Here is a 16,804-nt window from a genome sequence, read left to right on the forward strand (position 1 = left end):
GTGTGTATTCAGCAGTCTCTGTGTGTATGTATTACATTTGTTGGAGATACTAATAAATATAAGCTTAATTGTATCTATTTATATAATTATTTAAAATTTGTATAATTTAACTCTGTTGTGTTCTTCTTTTAAAACAAAAGTTGTTAATTAGTTCGGACACTGTACGAGTTATTTTTTCTAAACTTAAATCTCAGTATTCAGGTTTAATTGCCATGTTGGCACTTTGAGGAATAAAAAGTTGGCATGTATTGCGGTTTGGGAACTCGGGCTCAAAAAAGTTTGCCATCACTGGTATATGTGAACACGCTCACATTTAAATGAGCCTATGAAACTGGCTCAGGTATATTGTGCTCAGGATGCAGGTACTCTAAAAATCAGAAACATACTCTTAGGATTCCATATTAGGATTAATTTCTTCTTACTATCCAGACGTCATTATTACATTTCTAAGAATGGAATTATGTTACCTCTACTTACTGCAATACAACCCTTATTTAAATTCTGCTGCTGGAGAGGGAGATCCAGCACACACTTGTAAGACTCATGATGTTTGTGCAATCACGGAGATGTCTCGAGAATGTATATGGGAGGAAAAGCCTTTTTGATGGTAGATCACAGCATAAGGCCAGGCGATGCTAACATAACAAATTTAGCAAACAATAGAATGGTTTTACCTTGTGATATATTTTACTGTAAGATTTGCAAGTTCCAAAGTTTACAAACTAGCTTATATGTCTTTCGTTTTTAACAAACATTGAATGTAGAAATTGCCTACATAACAGCACACAGCAGGCCATGTCAGGACCCTTTAAGTGCAAAAGGGTTTAAATTGGATGAGCTGCTGCTACTTGACTGTGATTTGTAATACTTTTTAAAGCTGCTACCTCCTGCCTGTAGAGAGAACATTACATTAGATATCTCTCATTATAAACCTGAAAGACTCTTTGTACCTTTAGTCACTGTAGCAACAGCTGTATAGAAAAAAAAAAAAGGTTTATTCCTGTTATGAGGATTTTATGTTATCTGTAATAAAAGTTCTTCTTCCTGTATGCTTGAATGATGAAAAATAAAATCATAAAATAACACGATAAGCTTTACCTTACATTTCTACATATCTATTACATTAAATGGAACAGTAGTTGGGGATTTTAAATAGAACAGTGATACACATAGGTAACAGCATTCTGAAAGACGTTAATAAATAAGAATGTCATGTTAAACTGTTGACCATATGTATGTTTAGAAATGATATATTTTATGACAAACTCAATGATGTCTACTTAGGATATTAAAAGAACACAATGTTTTATTAGACAATGTTTGGCAAAGAATTGTAGATTATGCTAACATAGTGTACTAATAATCTTAATTTTAGTAATGACAAGAGGCGAGTATTTTACATTGACTTTCTTTACTTAAGGGACACTATAGTCACCAGAACAACTACAGCTTATTGAATTTGTTCTGGTGAGTAGAATCATTACCTTCAGGCTTTTTGCTGTAAACACTGTCTTTTCAGAGACAATGCAGTGTTTACATTACAGCCTAGTGATAACTTCACTGGCCACTCCTCAGATAGCTGTTAGAACCCAAAATGCATCCAAACATTCAGTATCTCCTCCCTCTGAATGCAGACACTGCACTTTCCTCATAGAGATTCATTGATTCAATTAATCTCTGTGATGAGATGTTGATTGGTCAGGGCTGTGTTTAAATCATGCTGGCTCTGCCCCTGATCTGCCTCTTTGTCAGTCTCAGCCAATCCTATGGGGAAGCACTGTGATTGGATCAAGCCACCACTTCTGCTGATGTCAGCAGGCACTGGGCAGGTCTAAAAGAAACAGGCACAAAGCATGCAGCTGCAGACTTGAATACAAGTAAGATTTACTATATTTAGGGAGGCATGAGGGGACCAGGGTGGCTAGATGGTGGTTTTAACCCTATAGGGTCAGGAATACATGTTTGTGTTCCTGACTGTAACAGTCACCAGGGGACTTATGTAACAGTTTACCAGGAGTTGGAGCCCAGTTGCAAAAGATGGCACAAGGAGGAGGCAAAATCCAAAAACACAGTACAGATAAAGGGGTAATCCAAAGGCAGGGTCAGACAAGAAGCAGAAGTCAGGGCTGGCAGCGCAGTAACATAGTCGGTAAAGCAGGCAGAGGTCAGAGTCCAGAAAATCAGTCATTAGCAAAGCAGAGATCCGGCAGGAAACACCAAAATGACCAGATCATAGGTTTCAGGCCCGGCTGGCTTTTACAGCCTGCTAATTAGGTGCAACTGACCCTAATTGGAAAGGGCTGCAGGTGGATTAGTGCTGCTTAATCCAGGCAAAGGGTCAGGAAGCAGAAAAATGCAGACAGATACTGAAGCCCCCTGGTGGACAGCATGGCAGAGAACCTGACTGGGATGCTGGAGCTGTGAGTTCAAACCCAGCCAGGTCTCTTAAAGGGGCAGCCACGCCTTTGTGTCAGCAGGGCTCGGGCTGTGCAGTGATAACAACCAGAAGAATGTTTCTCAGAACAGACATATTTCTCTGAAGAGACATGCACCGCTTGGCAATTATTACTTTAAACCAGCAAGCAAACACTTTTAAACAAATATACAAAGTGAGAAAAAAGAAGTATGTAATAAATGTTTTTAAACTTGCTATAAACTTGGTTAGATTGTATTATTGAGCATGCCTCTCAGCTAGGGAAGTTTCTTCAACCACATCCCCCCTCCCTCTTACACACCCTTTTTCAGTTTCAGAGCAGTCCACTAATTACAAAAATAGGGCATCATTATGCAACAGCAGGAGAGAGAAGTGTCTGCATGATCACATTGACTTTGAGAAAACCTTTCCCCCTGTCAGATGTTGCAATGTGAAGAGATATTCTAATATTCTGCACATGTGTAAATCTCTCAGGCATGAACAGTACATTTTTCCAGCAGTCATAGGATACTGATGGATTAGATCTGTGTTTCCACTGGAGTGGGTGTGGAATGCGTAAGAAAGAAAAAGCATGTAAATAGAACAAAGCATGCCGAGTTAGTCAACTGTCTCGAAGCCAAAGCTTTTGATTGAGACAATTGTCTTAAAGTAATGCATGTCCCTTTAAAACAAACCTACTATGTTAACATCTCCCTTTAAGTACTGCCCATGTTGTATTGTTTTAAAGTATCTAACAGAACATACATACTTCATATTGATCTGATTTCCACTATAAAATATACACCCTGCTGTTAAAATGCTGCTTTCTGTAATCTCCTAATTGAAACATTATGCTTTATTGTCCCAAGCAGTTTCACTTGTTATTTTCTTCCCAGGTGCGGTTATGCAAAATTGATATTATACAATTATGGAATAACTGATTGCCAATTAACCAAATTTCCAATCAGGATTATTCTTTCACATACAGTATGAGGTTATTTATTGATTTTTGAAAACGTAAGTTTCACACAACACAAACACACATACACATTATGTGCTGTGCGTATGTACATAACAATGCCAAGCCTCCATTGTGGAGATATCATAGTAAAATAACACAAATACATGCATGCTCACACTCACAAATTTGAATATAATTTGGACTAAATTGATATATAGTATCAATTTATTCAACAGTTCTGCGACTGTATCATAAAGAAGGTAAATAGTGACTCTGAAGAAATGGTTGTAACAAGAGAAGATTATGGATAAGACAACTATTATATTTATGAATAGAAATCACACACCATTGTACAGTGCTGCGGAAACTGACGCCATATAAATAATACAAATATCTTTCTTCTTAGGTTAATAATAATAATAAAAAAACATTAATATTCATTAAACACTGTATTTTGTCCAGGTGGACCTGGCAAAAATAGCTAAAAATCCGATCACATTTCTCATATTTACATAAACCAAATATGGTTGGAATTCAGTCAGGCTGAGCGAACATGCAGCAATTGGCCGAATGCATTTGGTGCCTGGATTAAAATCAGTGCTTTCACATTTGAATCCTATACAAAGTAAACTAAATAGGGACTAAATACAAACACCAGATTACACATTCTCAGATTGTCACTTACTTTGGCAATAGCTAGGCAAAAGCAACTTTTTTTCCTTATTTACATTTTTTCACAAACACACTCTCCCCAAAGGATTTACAGGCATACCCCACTTTTAAGTACACCATGGGACCAGAGCATGTATGTAAAGCGAAAATGTACTTGAAGCAATACCTTTTTTCATTTGAACTGTCACAGTTTCTCATTTGAACTGTCACAGGCATTTCCATCAGTCTATCCAGTTGTTGTGAATTCTGGATAGCCTGTCTGACCATCTCCTGCTTCAGTTTCCTTACTGCATCTGTCGTACCATGGTTTGTCATTATTTGGCCAGTCACTGACAGATGGATATTGCCATTTTAACCCTATCTGGACAAGCTCCAGGAGAGTGAGTGAAGCCGGATTCCCATCTACAGCAGGAGGTCCATTTAACAACATCCTCCTGACATTCTCATCCTCTGAGATAGTAGACAACTTTCATGAGTCTATGGCATCAAGATTATGCCTCCTGCCCCTGTTTCAGCTAGTCTGACAACCCACTCATCCAGCGGTTCCTTTGACTGCTGTCTGAAGGTTGAAAGAATACCAGGCATCTCTTCCTGTGTAGAGTCTTCCATAGAGGTCCTGTAAACTTGCCCCAGGTCAGTGTACTCCAATTTCCTTCTGACCACAGGCAAAGCATTTACCCCTTCAGACTCCTCATCTGAGCTCAATATGTTGCCATCCCAAGTTTCAGGATCCCAATTGGGTCCTACTTGTGCTAAACACACCTGCATCTTCCTCTTGCTAATCTTACAAGTCCCAACCTTTCCCTTGGCCCTAGTTACCTTCATCACAGATTTTTGCAACAACGATTCATACAAATGCTTTTCTTTTTCTATCTGACATTTATCCTTGTGTGCCTGTCCGTATGCAGTAAGTATTACCCAACCTCTTTTCTGCCACCTATTCTTTGGAATCGTATTCAGACAAGCAAGAAGGTTAGTAGGCATTTCACTTTTTTCACATTCATAGTCACATTTACCAGTCGAACGAGCCCATTCACTGGCAATCAATGCATATGGCTCATCTTTCCATTCGGGAATGATGGCGTCATCACCCTGTTTCTTATTCTTTTTAAACATTGTGCAAATGTCTTATGTTTTTGTTTTTTTTAAACTTGCACTCCTTGGGGATATGTGTTCTATGTGTTTATTTAATTTCACTTGAATGTGAACTAATCCAGACACCTGGTGTCTGGCTTATTGTCTTATTCTTCACTCAAGCCTGCCCAGGCGACTATTCTGGCTGCAGGTTTGCGCTCCCCGACCGTCTATGATCGAGCCAACAATCTCACACTTTCAGGAACAGTTTCATTCACTTCCCCAGTCAGCACTGGCTTCCGGCACTTGTTAAGGCGCGTAGGTGCAATGTTACTGACCAAGCACAATCACCCATTCGTGTCAAAATCACCCCAAACAATCTTGTGGTATTGGTGACCTTATCTTAATACCTGGTATTGAGCTTATTGAATTAGCAGCAATGCAGCCTTATTCAGGATGCTAGCCTGTTTAAGGGTATCACTCCCCAATCAGCACTGGCTTTCTACACACTGTTAGGGAATATAGGTGCGTCTACTGACTGAGCACAACTTGTGTTAATTGAATCAATCTTCAGAATCACTCCTCAATCTTTAAAAAAAAAAAAAAATTAGATTGAGCATTCACACTTCAATCTTGCTCTTGCAACATCATGCAATTATTTACACAATGTTCGAAGAATCTCTAGAAACCGTAATGATTGTTATCTGATCTTAAAATCTCTATAGTATGTTTACTGCACGGGGGGGCTCCCTGGGAGTCCCACGCCGGCGATTGCGGTTGGGGGGACTCCCAGGGAGCCCCCCGTGGCACATCTTCCTCCTCCGGTCCCTCCCGGTCATGTGAGAGTGAGGTCCTTGCGAGGACCTCACAATCACATGGCCGGGATAGCTGGCTTCTGTATTGCCAGCAGGGGGACCAACTGTAATGACAGTTGGTCCCCCTGCTGGCTGGAAATAAAATTTAAATAAGTTAAACAAGTGTAAAAAAAAATATATATATACTTAGATCATATATATATATATATATATTATATATATATGATCTAAGTATATATATACACATATACATACACACACATACACCGTCTAGGTGTATTTTAATATTAATATGTATATAATTATATATATATATTAATATCAAATTACACGTAGACTGATACTGATTAAATATATATATAATTATTGTTATATATATATTTATAAATAATATAAAATAAATAAATGTGTAAATACGTAAAAAAATAAAATAAAAAAAAATTATTAAAAATAAAATATTAAAAAATATATAGATGTGTTTTATTTCGTTCTAACTGTATTGTGATATTAATATATATATATATTTATATCAAAATACACGTAGAACAAAATAATATATATATCTATATACATAAATATATACGTATATATCACTATACATTTACCTATATATAAATAAAAATATTTAAAAAAAATATATATATATATATATATATATATATATATATATATATATATATACGTATATATACACATAATTCTACACATATATTTATGTAATAATTTTACATAATTAGGTATCCTAATTAATTACAATTAGCGGGACCTGCCTGACCACCCATGCCGAAAGTATAGGGAATTTAATTTGCTAGCACTATATTTAACCCTATAACTTTCCAAGATACCATAAAACCTGTATATGGGGGGTACTGTTTTACTCGGGAGACTTCGCTGAACACAAATATTAGTGTTTCAAAATAGTAAAATGTATTACAACCATGATATCGCCAGTAAATTGACGTTTTTTGCATTTTTCACACACAAACCGCACTTACACGGACGATATTATTGCTGCAATACTTTTTACTGTTTTGAAACACAAATATTTGTGTTCAGCGAAGTCTCCCGAGTACAACAGTACCCCTCATGTACAGGTTTTATGGTGTTTTCAAAAATTACAGCGTCAAATATAAGGCTTGTGTTTAATTTTTTTAACATTAAAATTCGCCAGATTGCTTACGTTGCCTTTCTGACCCTATGGTAGCCCAAGAATGAAAATTACCCCTATGATGGCATACCATTTGCAATAGTAGACAACCAAAGGTTTTGCAAATGGGGTATGTCCAGTCTTTTTTAGTAGCCACTTAGTCACAAACACTGGCCAAAATTGGCGTTTTTTGCATTTTTCACACACAAACAAATACTAACGCTAAATTTGGCCAGTGTTTGTGACCAAATGGCTACTAAAAAAGACTGGACATCTCTTATTTGCAATACCTTGAGTCGTCTACTATTGCAAATGGTATGCCATTATGGGTGTAAATTTATTTCCTGGGCTACTATACAGTCTCAAAGGCAACGTAACCAATCTGGCGAATTTCAATTTCAAATGTAACACGCTATATTTGACCCTGTAACACCAAAACACCATAAAACCTGTACATAGGGGGTACTGTTTTACACGTAAGACTTTGCTGAATACAAATATGTGTATTTTATTGCAGTTAAAGCAAACAGTATTATGACATTGACAGTTAAAATGTCATGTAGAACGAAAAAAATCTAAAAAAATCTAATTTTCTCCCATTTTGTTATATTAAATTATGTTTCATAGCTAAATATTTGATATTAAATGAAATCCCTGTTTCCCCTGAATAAAATGATATATAATAAGGGGGGGTGCATTTAATATGAAAAGAGGTGAATTACGGTTGGACAGACATATAGCGCAAATGCCAGGTTTTGTTTACGTTTTGTTTCGTTCACAACTTGTACATTTGGCTGCGGTGTTAAGGGGTTAAACACCCTTTCTACCACAACTATCACCCATCTTAAGCTTTTAATCCTCTCAACACCCTACATAATGTAATTGTATTCCTAATGCTATGGTGTCCCTTTCCCAAACTCTATAGATCAGCCTCCCCCCATGTTCTGATTAAAGGGTGCAAACCTCTCTTCTTACTTAACTTTTTCTAGTGCTGAGGTTTCTTCGGCACTGGCTCTGTCTTTTTTTGCCATGACATCACAACGCTGGTCTGACCTAAAGCACATGTGCAGCGCTTGACGCATGCACATTAAAGTTTTTCTAAAGGAAAGCATTGAATGAATTGAAGATGTTAGGTGTCCTCATATAAAGAGTGAAGACGTCCAACATCATTTCACAGAGTAAAACTCTGTTTGGAGTCATTAAGCGCCTCTACTGGCTGTCTGGAAAACAGCACCTAGAATTTGTCTTAAGTCTTAAATGTAAACATTGCAGTTTCTCAGCACTCAGACTAGTCAAGTGGTCTGTATGCCTATAGTGTCCCTTTAAACTCTGTATGCATGTACACAGTTACATACACTTGCATATACTTTACAGATTAAAAATAGTACATTACTAGCAGACATATGCACATAAATAAATAAATCTGCACTTTTCAAATGCGAAGATATGTTTTAAAGGAACACTATAGGGTCAGGAACACAAACATGTATTTCCGACTCTATAGTGTTAAAACCACATATGAGCCCCTCTGGCCCCCTCCCCCAAAATATAGCAAAATCCTACTTTTATCACAGTGTGTTGCTGCTGGATATGTCCCTTATCTGCCTGTTTAGCTGACATTATCTGCAGTTATGTTCTGAGCCAATCAGCATCTCCTCATAGAGATGAATTGAAACAATGTGAAGAGACAGTGTGTAGCATTACCCCAGGTCCAGTTAATAAAGTCATTAAACATACTTTATCTAACTTTTCTTTGTTTTGGGGGGAGGGGAAGGAAGCAGCACCTTAGAATCCCGTGCCTTAGTGCACCTAACATTTAACTTGCATATAACTCAAATCTTTCTTGAATTGTTCCGCTCTATTATGCTCTGCCAACATTCTTCGGTTTTGCCAATTCCTGTCAGGCAAAACACATCTTTCCTGCTTTTGGATCTTGGATACGAATACATCAGAATTTACTTTTACTTTTCTGATACAATATGTCTATGTTCTCCAGGAAATAGGAAAAGATGTTTCCTCTACTGTTTACCATGTGCACAGTTGCACGTGTCAGAATTGCTTAGATAACCTAAGCATCTGGTTTCTGTGAGTCTCCAGTAAATATCAAACTGAAGACTATGTAGCACTACTTATCTAGTATTGGGATTCTACACAGAATACCTGTGGATCTGTGCAGGATCTCAGCATTTTAAGGTATCCTAAAATAGTATGAACACCAGTTTCCCAAAGTACCATTACTGGCCAAATACCTTTTAGAATAATTGAAAGTTTCTAAAACTAGGTTCAAGTGTAAAAATGACCACGCCCCATTCACTCACTGTCTAGTGAATTGGCCTTTCTTCATTTGAACAGACCTGGAACTCTAGATGTATGATAGTAATTGAGAGAGCAAGAACAAAACACAAAGTAAGGGAGGGATCAGAGAGAACGAGATGTCAGTATTAACTACAACAAGCAAGATTATATTAACAGAATAAGGGTTAACTCTGTATACTGAATAACAATTTCCCTATTAATGTGTATGGAAAAATTGATATTCAGTAAGCAGAGCCGATCCTGGGTGGGTGCAAATTGCCCAGATGATCTGTAGATAGAGGTGGATCGACAGGGTGCGCAGAGCTAGACTTGTGTCCCATCGCAACCGTTGCCGTGTGGCAGAGCTGAAAGGCAAAGGTAACAAGCTGACAGGCTGTTTGAGGCCAACTGTCAGGATCGGGACAGGGATCCAACACGCAGAGTACAAAGAGTGGAAAGGTACGTATACCGGGCCTTAGAATGGCCGGACTAACGTACCGAGAGTAAAGAATAGTCAGAGGCAAGCCGAGGTCGAGGGAACGAGAAGACAGATAAGCGAGAGACAAGCCGGGTCAAGGGATAACAGAGAAACAGGGTAGTACAACGAGCCGAGTCAAAACCAATGAAGCAAACTAGAATACCAGAGCACTGAGTGACTAGACAAGCTAGAACCACGACAGGGCAATGAGCTGAAGTAAGGAGTAAGCTTAAATACCCTGGCTCTGGATGGAAATCACGCCTCTGACAAGTACCGATTGGATATCGGACACTTGAGTGACAGATTGCTCGTGCTAGCGTCATGACGTCACGTATTGAGCGTCCTGCTAGAAAAGGACGTGGATTCCTCGCGGCCGGTGTTTAAGTGACTGGATGAACCGCGAGGAACGGAGGAAACAGCTCGCCTGGACGGATACACCACCAAGTCTCTACCTCCCTTAGAGGTAGAGGCCTCAGGTACCCTGACAGTACCCCCCCTCTCAGATACGCCCACCGGGCGGAATGAACCGGGGCGAGATGGGAAGCGAAGGTGAAATGCTCTGCGAAGGCGAGAAGCATGGACGTCCTCCAGAGGTACCCAACTCCTCTCCTCAGGACCATATCCCTTCCAGTTGACCAGATATTGCAATTTTCCCCTTGAAATTCTGGAGTCAATGATGGAGTTGACCTCGTACTCTTCCCGACCCTCCACCTGAACAGGACGAGGCGAGGAGACCTTAGAAGAGAATTTGTTGCAAATGAGGGGTTTCAACAAGGAGACATGAAAAGAGTTAGGAATGCGTAAGGCAGGTGGCAGAGCAAGGCGATACGCAACCGGATTGATACGAGTGAGAACCCTGTAAGGGCCTATGTAACGAGGAGCAAATTTCATGGACGGAACTTTTAGGCGAATATTCTTAGTACTCAACCATACCCTATCCCCAGGAACAAAAACAGGAGCCGCTCTTCTATGTTTGTCAGCGTGTTTCTTGAACAGCGAGGAACTATGTAATAGAATTTGTCGAGTCTGGTCCCATAATTTCTTCAGGTTGGCGACATGATCATCAACCGACGGTATCCCCTGAGAAGAGGAAACCGAAGGAAAAATCGAAGGATGAAAGCCATAGTTCATGAAGAAAGGGCTAGAGCGAGTTGAATCGCAAACGAGGTTATTGTGTGCGAACTCCGCCCAAGGAATCAGACCGACCCAATCGTCCTGGTGTTCGGAAACAAAGCAACGCAGATACTGTTCGATCTTTTGATTAGTACGTTCAGCAGCTCCGTTAGACTGAGGGTGATAGGCAGAGGAAAAGTTCAATTTGATGCCCATTTGAGAACAAAAGGATCTCCAGAAACGTGAGACAAATTGAGAGCCTCTATCAGAAACAATTTCTGAAGGGATCCCATGTAGACGAAAAACTTCTCTCGCAAAAATCTCCGCCAATTCAGGAGAAGTCGGAAGTTTGGGTAGTGGCACGAAATGGGCCATCTTGGTAAATCTATCCACCACCGTGAGGATAACAGTCTGTCTTTTGGAAGCAGGCAAATCAACGATAAAGTCAATGGACAAACAGGACCAAGGTTTCTCAGGAATGTCCAAGGGGTGTAACAGGCCACATGGGGATGCATGAGATAGTTTAGTCTTGGCACAAGTCTCACAAGCTGCAACGAACTCCTCAATATCCTTACGAAGTGAAGGCCACCAGAAATCCTTGGATATCAGAGAGTACGTCTTGCGAATACCAGGATGACCAGCTATTTTACTTTCATGAAAACATTGTAAGAGCTCCAGTTGAAGTTCAGGAGGAACAAAGTTTCTTCCCTCAGGAGTGTTTCCGGGAGCTAGATGTTGCGATTTCAAGATCTGGTCAAGTAGCGGGGAATGAATCTTGAGACTGGTATTAGCAATAATATTGCATTTGGGTACAATGGAAGACAAAAGTGGTTCAACTGAAGCAGAGGGTTCATATTGGCGAGATAGCGCATCGGCTTTAGAATTCTTTGACCCAGGTCTGTAAGTCAGAACGTAATTGAAATGGGTAAGAAACAACGACCAACGAGCCTGCCTGGAGGACAGACGCTTGGCCTCTCCGATATAGGACAAGTTTTTGTGGTCTGTCAGGATGGTAACAGGATGTAATGTACCTTCCAATAAATGTCTCCATTCTTTCAAAGCCTTGATAACCGCTAGTAATTCTCTGTCACCAATGTCATACCTGCTTTCAGTACCGGTCAATTTTTTAGAGAAAAATCCACATGGATGTAATGGTTTATCAACACCCAACCTTTGAGATAGAACAGCACCTAAACCAGTCTCTGATGCGTCTACCTCGAGCAAAAATGGCAGAGAAGTGTCAGGGTGAACTAAAATTGGAGCGGAAGCGAAAAGCTCCTTGAGAGTCTTGAACGCAAGGAGAGCTTCAGTAGTCCAATTCTTAGTGTCAGCCCCCTGTTTGGTCATGTTAGTGATGGGTGCAATAATGGAAGAATAGCCCTTAATAAAGCGCCTATAATAATTGGAAAAACCAATAAATCTCTGTATGGCTTTAAGACCTGTGGGTAAAGGCCACTCTAGAATGGATTGGAGCTTATCCGGATCCATCTTAAATCCCTCCCCAGAGATCACATAGCCGAGAAAGGTTACCTGGGTTTGATCAAAGCTACATTTCTCCAACTTGCAGTACAAGCCATGCTGGAGAAGCTTGTGCAAAACTCTCCTGACTTGTTTGTGATGAATCTCAATGTCACTAGAATGAATGAGTATATCATCTAGGTATACAATGACGCACTCTTGCTGAAATTCCCTAAGAACCTCATTAATCAGATCTTGGAATACTGCTGGTGCATTGCATAACCCAAAAGGCATGACGGTATATTCATAGTGGCCATATCGAGTATTGAATGCCGTCATCCACTCATGTCCCTGCTGGATTCTCACCAAGTTATATGCCCCTCTGAGGTCTAACTTGGTGAAAATTGTAGAGCCCTTCAAACGATCGAAGAGTTCGGTGATCAAGGGAATCGGGTAGGCATTTTTAATGGTTATCTTATTCAGGCCTCGATAATCAATACAAGGTCTCAAAGAACCATCTTTCTTTTTAACAAAAAAAAATCCAGCCCCGGCAGGGGAGGAGGACCTCCTGATGAATCCCTTGTCTAAATTCTCGTGAATATATTCCTCTAGGACTGAGTTCTCCTTTATAGATAATGGGTAAACATGACCTCTGGGAGGCATGGTACCAGGGAGTAGGTTAATTTTGCAATCAAAGGACCTGTGTGGGGGTAAGGTATCGGCTTTCTTTTTGTCAAATACTGCCTTTAAATCTAGATACTGAGGCGGAATTTGTGTCTCTGTAGGGTTGTCAGAGGTATTCGATGTATTAGTTAACCCAAGAGGTAAGACCTTCCGCAAGCATTTTTCTTGACAATTCTCTCCCCACGAAACTATCTCCCCTGACTCCCAATTAATAATAGGGTTGTGTCTCCTCAGCCAGGAGTACCCCAGAACTATGGGAATAGACGGAGAAGAAATGAGCATCAAGGATATATCCTCTTTATGCAGGATGCCAACAGTCAAGTTAATCGGTATGGTCTCATGAAAAATAACAGGCTCAAGTAACGGTCTACCATCGATGGCCTCAACAGCCAGAGGTGTCTCTTTTAACTGGGATGGAATAGCATGCTTGGCAGCAAAACCCTGATCTATAAAGCTCTCAGCAGCTCCAGAATCGATTAGTGCCATAGCCTTAACTACTCCCTTCTCCCACTTTAAAGAAACGGGTAACACAAGCCTGAGCTCCTTGTAGTTGTGAATAGAGGACAAAGTAGAAACACCCAAGGCCTGTCCTCTAGAGGAACTTAGGTGCGAGCGTTTCCCGAACGATTGGGACAATTTAGGCGTAAATGACCCCTGATTCCACAATACATACATAAACCCTCCCTTCTCCTGTACTGTCTCTCCCTTTCAGTGAGATGAGTACTGCCTATCTGCATAGGTTCAGGAATACGTAAGTCCTCGAACTCAGAGATTTGAAAGGTAGGCGCTAGTTTAAAGGAGGGTCTACGGGTCTTATCTCGAGTGTTCTGCCTCTCTCTTAAGCGTTCATCAATACGAGATATAAAAGAAATTAAATCCTCCAAATTTTCAGGGAGTTCTCTAGTAGCGACCTCGTCAAGAATTACATCTGATAACCCATTCAGAAACACATCTATATAAGCCTGTTCGTTCCACTTAACTTCTGCCGCCAAGGATCTGAACTCTAGTGCATAATCCACAAGTGTTCGATTGTCCTGTTTAAGGCGCAACATTAATCTAGCTGCATTGACCTTTCTGCCAGGAGGGTCAAAAGTTCTTCTAAACGCAGCTACAAAGGCATTATAATTATAGACGAGTGGATTATCATTCTCCCATAAAGGATTGGCCCATCTCAAAGCTTTTTCAATGAGCAGAGTAATAATAAATCCAACTTTTGCTCTATCTGTAGGATAAGAGCGGGGTTGTAGTTCGAAATGGATGCTAATCTGGTTTAGAAAGCCACGACACTTCTCCGGTGACCCGCCATAACGTACTGGTGGGGTAATACGGGAAGAAGCACCTACAGTGGCTACCTCTAGACCTGAGACTGCAGGAGAGATAGAAGGAGTACGTGTCTCCTCAGGTGGATTACTAGCACGGGACAAAAGTGCCTGTAGTGCCAAAGCCATCTGATCCATCCTATGTTCCATGGCGTCAAACCTTGGATCCGAAGAACCAAGCTGACTGTTTGTACCTGCAGGATCCATTGGCCCTGTCGTAATGTCAGGATCGGGACAGGGATCCAACACGCAGAGTACAAAGAGTGGAAAGGTACGTATACCGGGCCTTAGAATGGCCGGACTAACGTACCGAGAGTAAAGAATAGTCAGAGGCAAGCCGAGGTCGAGGGAACGAGAAGACAGATAAGCGAGAGACAAGCCGGGTCAAGGGATAACAGAGAAACAGGGTAGTACAACGAGCCGAGTCAAAACCAATGAAGCAAACTAGAATACCAGAGCACTGAGTGACTAGACAAGCTAGAACCACGACAGGGCAATGAGCTGAAGTAAGGAGTAAGCTTAAATACCCTGGCTCTGGATGGAAATCACGCCTCTGACAAGTACCGATTGGATATCGGACACTTGAGTGACAGATTGCTCGTGCTAGCGTCATGACGTCACGTATTGAGCGTCCTGCTAGAAAAGGACGTGGATTCCTCGCGGCCGGTGTTTAAGTGACTGGATGAACCGCGAGGAACGGAGGAAACAGCTCGCCTGGACGGATACACCACCAAGTCTCTACCTCCCTTAGAGGTAGAGGCCTCAGGTACCCTGACACCAACTTGGCATGTTGTCCTTAAACAGCTTGCCAGCTTGAAACTTTTGCCTTCCAGCTCTCCCTCCTGGTGCCAATCATGAGAGGCAGAGCCTAATGTGAGGGGCGGGACCTAACATGATCCAACTGTATCTACAGCATGCCTGGGCGCTTTGCACCCCTCAAGGAGCAGCTCTGTTAGTCAGTAGAGTTACTCTAACTCTTGAAAGAGAATTTAAAATTCTAAGCAAAAATTGCTGAACTGAACGCATGGCTGACCTAGAGAGTGTTTTCAGTTTGGCTTTATTGGCCTTGAATTTAACCCCTTATGGACCAAACTTCTGGAATAAAAGGGAATCATGACATGTCAGACATGTCATGTGTCCTTAAGGGGTTAAAATTCCCTTAAAATTGTCACTTTAGTGAATAACTCTGAAGGTCTGTATTAGTATTAAGCTTATGGAGTCACTGAGAAATAACAGTTGACTCTGACTCCAGTAACATTAAATACGGAAATAAAGTATATATAAGTAATATAGTTTGCCTTTGTATCTCCTTTAACAATCATGTTTGCCATAATCAAAGTGGTTACAAAGTATAATGGAAAACACCTACAGAACCTCTTTTTCACACTGTGTGAAAATGTCTTAGTACTGCTTATTGCAGTGATGATTATGTTCTGTATATTGTTGTCTGGCAGCTTTAAAGCCAACTAATGGTTATATGTACTTTTTGACTCAACTCTGTTTTGAATTTCAAACAAAATTAGAATATGCAATCTACTTACCTTTCTATGTGATTTCTTATTCGTGTTTTCTATACTAAAGAAATTGGAAAAATGAATTTTGGAAATAACACAATTTGCAATGTAATAAGTAATAACTTTTTAAAGTGAGTTTTGGAAATAAGTCCTCCAATTGTATACTTCTTTTTTTTTATTTTTTTTTTTATAGTATTTAGGGCAAAATAGTTGACCTAACAATAGCATGAATTGGAATTTTATGTTGGCTTATATTTGCAAGTCATTTGCCAACTCACTGTGTTATGATTAGAATTGGAGATTTATTTCATTATGAGCTGCATTTTGTCTAAATTTGGGCTGACTGGGTGATAGTTTGAGTTCCAAGCCGGAAAGGTAGCTGAATCATGAACCAAACAAAGGTGCGGTGGACAAGATTGTTCATTTTGTTTCGTGATCCTGAATTCCACCTGATTATTAAGCGACAGTCCCTAAATGTTGATTTATTCACAGATCAAGTGAAAAGTGATCCACAAAGGGAAACAGGAAAAGAAGTAAACAAAAAAAGAAAATCTATGTATATTTATGTATAATCTGTTTAATAAATATGTATTATATAAATATATACATATAGCTTTTTTTTTTACTGCTCCTACTCTTTTTCTCTTTATTGGTTACTTCTTTTCACTTGATATGAGAACCAAAAAACAGAATATATACTGTATAAATTTTACAGTACACTGATTAACCTTTTTCTGTTCTTTGGTTTGTCTGATTTATTTTTTAACCAAATCTTTTGTGGGGACAGAAGTCAGAGAGGGAAGACTAAGGAGAGAACATGAGCAATATGGAGCGTAAACATTCTAGCAGATGCTAAATATG

General features: G+C 39.9%; 1 protein-coding gene across 1 annotated transcript in view; it reads left to right on the forward strand.

Annotated features, from left to right (window-relative positions):
* Positions 1-16,804, forward strand: part of PRKCG (protein kinase C gamma) — a 447,474-nt gene that overhangs the window by 281,919 nt on the left and 148,751 nt on the right. The window lies entirely within an intron of this gene.

The sequence above is a fragment of the Pelobates fuscus genome, chromosome 11, assembly GCF_036172605.1.
Source record: "Pelobates fuscus isolate aPelFus1 chromosome 11, aPelFus1.pri, whole genome shotgun sequence".
Taxonomy (NCBI): domain Eukaryota; kingdom Metazoa; phylum Chordata; class Amphibia; order Anura; family Pelobatidae; genus Pelobates; species Pelobates fuscus.